Source organism: Limulus polyphemus, unplaced genomic scaffold (genome assembly GCF_000517525.1).
Source record: "Limulus polyphemus unplaced genomic scaffold, Limulus_polyphemus-2.1.2 Scaffold3456, whole genome shotgun sequence".
NCBI classification, from domain to species: domain Eukaryota; kingdom Metazoa; phylum Arthropoda; class Merostomata; order Xiphosura; family Limulidae; genus Limulus; species Limulus polyphemus.
Window position 1 is genome coordinate 11,577 of NW_013669066.1, and position 4,719 is coordinate 16,295.

General features: G+C 33.8%; 1 long non-coding RNA gene across 1 annotated transcript; it reads left to right on the top strand.

Annotated features, from left to right (window-relative positions):
- Positions 1-1,287: 1,287 nt before the first annotated feature.
- On the top strand, positions 1,288-3,116 carry LOC111088270. Its single transcript, XR_002612847.1, has 2 exons — positions 1,288-1,624; positions 2,400-3,116. It is a non-coding gene; the product is annotated as an uncharacterized LOC111088270 (long non-coding RNA).
- Positions 3,117-4,719: the final 1,603 nt, after the last annotated feature.

The following is a 4,719-nucleotide window of genomic DNA, read 5'->3' on the forward strand; positions in this document are numbered from 1 at the left end:
AACATATCTTAACAGTAATTTACGTTTTTTGTTACAAAATGTAGAGAAAAGGAAAAGAAAATAAGAATTAGACTAATATATATATATATATACTAGGGGTGTGTATCTCATCATAGTAGTCGATACGATACATATCTAGATACAAAAGTTTTACCAACGGTTTGTTACCAAGTTTGACAGTCTTGCCTATAATTTATTATCTATATTACTAACATTGTCTTACTTATGTACTTCACACTTTACAGTGTTTTTCAAATTCTCAGGTTTGATCAACTAAGTAGCAGCTGGCAAGAGGAGTAAAATAAAAAAGTTAATATCTGTCTCTCTATTTTTTTATTGTTAATTTGTTATGTTACTTTGCATGTGATGTTTTTGATAAAAGAAATGAAGACAACATGTAGTACTCAATACTCATTTTCCTTTATTGAATCATTAATTTTTAGCAAAAATACTTTATTAGAAGTTATAATTTTTTCTGTACTTATAATATTTACAGAAAACCTCCCCAAAGTTCGTGAAGGTATATAAATCACATCGTATCACCACACCTTTAATATGTACATATGTATATTATTATATGTCACCACCTGTTGCCCATTATAGGTGTCAGTTTACACAATCGTTCTTTTTTTATTGCACGTGTGTAGAAACAGAATTACTTTGTTGATTGTTATGGAAAAGCAGCATTTTCTAGCTGTTGTTAACGGAATGTAGGTTTACAGATCCGTGAATTTGTAGGTTCCAGCGAAACCTATATTTTACCTACTTTCACGTAACCGAGTATTTGTTGTTTTTGTATTTTTATTTTTCGGAATTTTGTTAGCGTTTTAGACTTTTAAAATTCTATTTTATTAGAGTTATATAACATTTTCATCATTAATTGGCTATGAAGAAGTTAAACTAAATCGTAATAAGAAAAGTTTCTGCTTGATTTTCAGAGCTACCTACAGTAGTGACATCTACGTATGATATAATACACATAAGAAACTTGTTGTACCCAGCATATACTCAAAGATATAAATGTATGCTACTCATGGACTATACAATATACATGACCGTAAAAAAGGTTGTGGATATTTTCATTTAATCGGAATACTCATAATACATTTAATTATTGTATGACAAGAATAAAATTATTGGTATTTCTCTTTAAAAAATATTTTTGAAAAACAAAGTCCCTTTAAAAGAAAAAAAGATGAGACCATTTCAAACGTGACGTTTCTCTCAGACGATCTGCTTCTAGCTTTTTTCCACTCAAGGATCTATTATGGACGATGTGGATGCATTTCTAACAACTCAAGCAGAATTCGTTAGCTTGTTCTATTGATATATATATATATATACTTAATCATCATAATAGAAGACCATACCTACAGCTCCGACAAAGGATGACGGTGTGTAATCAAACGGCACGTGTCTCTCAAAAGCTGAGCTCGTTAAGTGCACACAGAGATAGAAGCAAGAAAGAATGTATTTTTTCTTTTTATATATGACTACTCTTTGTATAACAATCACTTAGACCTGTATTTTTGATATTGTAGATCACAGAGGAGAGGACAGGCTGTAGTCCCCAGGAGAGCGACGAAGAGCCACGGGAAGAAGGAGCTATCTCATAAGAAGTTTGGTAAGAGGTTTTGGACTTATTCACTCTTCTTTCGTTGTTTCTACTGATATGCATCTGTGCATTTTTTTCCAGCTGCGGTTCAACCTAGTATTTTCAAAAAAAGGAAAAAAACGCTGATGAGTTTAAAAATTTCCTAAAACGTCATATTTTTACCAATCTATCAATAAACTCATGTTTCTTATATATATGTTAGAGCTATTTAAATGTACTAGTCCTATTTATATAATTCTTAATAAAATAATACTGGAGGAAATTTTTGCAAGGTTTTACACGTTTAAAATATACTGTGTCGTAAAACAAGTGTCAAAATATGCTATTAGAAAAGAACACACAAAAGTACTAAAGTCGCTCTTAGGAGTTATGACGTAAATTCCTGTTTTGGGTACATAGTAAAAATAAACTCGTAAAGTAAATGAAGCAGGGCTTTTAATTTTGACCAGATTTAATCAACCGTTTTTAGTACAAATTTAAAACAATTTTGTTACTCATATCTATTTCTGTAGGAGGCGAATTTTTATTCAGATATTGACCATATTCTCTTTCATTACTTTCTTTACACAAATAACTTGATAACAAAAGGATAATCAAGTGTTAAAAAACTTCAGTTGATTGAACAAAGCCTTATATTTTTACTAGGGTTCCATCTAAACAGTTTATAATTTCGATTATAAATCAAGAAATTTCTCTTTTTTTTACCACACACTTTATTGGATTTTATTGAGAAAAAAACAAACATTCGGCTGTAAATAGTATCTGAAAACAATGTTGTTTCTAGGTCATGCGTCAAGGAACAATCCATGTCTGCGTCCAGGAGTGAAGGTCAACGCTATGCTTGTGAAGAAACTGAATGTCAGGAAAATGACAATTGCTGGCTGGAAATAGAAGCCATTAAGTCTGCTATGTTCACGGGTCGTATAAGTAGAATGTCATCAAGCCGATTGACCATCTCTGACAGATCAGAATGATGACCTTAGGTGTACTATAGGACTCGAGTTTGTGAAAATGAAGGACATTGTTATTGAACTTGCTCGTTTACTAACTTAACCTTCTGGAAATAATGTCCCTAAAGATGCTAACTTTAAAAAGAAAAAAAAAACTAATTACGAATTCAAGGTACACGAAACCTTACAATTGAACCCGAAGATCAATGAACACTACCAACTTAATCTCCTAGAAATATTTTTATTACAGACTTATTCCACTGAAAGATATCTCGTATAAGAAGCCAGGTGACGTCACCAACATTGATTTTATTGTAATAGTGATTTTGCAAATCCTAGTTTATCAAACTAGAAACCTTCGTCAAATTAAATGTTTGAGAACTTCGAGATTGTAATATCCACGTGTTATAAATTTAAAAAACGTCACAATGTAAGCTCCTGAATTGACAGAAGGCACTTCAGTTGAGCTTACAGACACGCACGTGCTGTACACTTCACCAATAAGAATTCCTGGTTTGGTAATACCTTTGAAATAAAGAATTTCATAAGCAGCACAAGAAATAAGGAGTACTTTTTGTTCTTTTTAGATTACAAACACATACAAGAACAAGTCTTTTTTTTTATAACATGTCCTCGAAAAGTAGATAACGAACAACTTGAAGCCTGCTTGCCGCAAACAGCTTGTACTGTTCAAGAAATATTTACTTAATTAATACGTCACGTCTACTTTAATAACAGGTTCTCGCCTAACAGTCATGAGTTGGGAGGAAATATGCATCAGAATTGTGCAAAATGTGACACCAACACGCCAGTTGGCACAAAGTAAGGTCAATAAGCCTAGAGTGAAAAATAGATACAGATCCAAGCTAACCGAGCCTCTAGAACGTCATAATCTAATATGGCTAGTTTGAACTACTCTACTCTATGAAATTCCGTTGTTTTAATTAAAGTAGTAGATAAATGATCAATTAGATTAGAATATAGTATGAAATAAGATTAATATGATAAAAGGTTTTATTGATTCCAAGATAATCCAAACTGTTGTTCAACATTAAACGTACTAGGTCTGACAACATGTACAAACACTACGAGGTTTGTTATATTTTACCTATGTTCCTTTATTTTTTCTCATGCACAATACTTTATATGAATGATTAACATATTATTTTACTCAAACGCATATTTACGATAACACTCTCCATTGCAAGCAAGAGGATTATCACACTGAAGAGGTGATTTGACACATTTGCACATCTTGGCACGTTGTACTGTGCAACGGCAGTGGATCTGTGACTTGATGCATCTGACAGCATTGTTCGCAGAGGTACAAGTCTGATGTCTGTTTTCCTCCGTCCCCAGCTGGTGCATGACTTCAGGTCAATCCTGATATAAAGCAACCCCCTTTGTCCTGAAGTACCTGGTACGTTTGTCCGAAATCTCTTCACTTGTCTCTCCATTTTGGATTTATCTTCCTTGTTTTTACCTGCCTTATGACACTATTTACACAGTTCTACCCTGATATTGCTAGGAAGTACACCAATCTCTTCAATATTTTTGAAGTATTGTAGCCTTCTTTTGACAGGTATTTTGCTCTTGGAAGGGCGTATAAGAGTTTCTCCTGTGTCTCTTTGACATAGGCAACACCGAAATGAATACTCCAGCCGCCACAGATCGACTATGGCCCGGCATGGCCAGGTGGTTAGGGCGCTCGACTCGCAAACTGAGGGTCTCAGGTTCGAATCTCAGTCACACCAAACATGCTCGCCCTTTGCTTTCCCTCTAGTCTTACACTGCTAAATTAGGGATGGATAGCCCTCGTGTAGCTTTGCGCGAAATTCAAAACCAAACAGATCGACTATACTCATAGTCCTCAAGCACACTGACAAGTTCACACCTCCTTTCTTCTGACATTTCAGGGATCTATTGGAAATTCTACTTTTACTTTAAAGATAATCTCTATAAAGGCATCAAAACTCAGAATTCGTGTACCTCGAACTGGAAATAAATACATAGATGTTAACAGAATAAACCGCTAAATACTTAATTGGAAAGCATTTCTGAGTATACTTTATTGCCAAAACAACAATCTTGGATTATGACGTCACACATCTAAGTGGAGGCCCGCCCAGCTTGAATCTATACCAGATTATAATC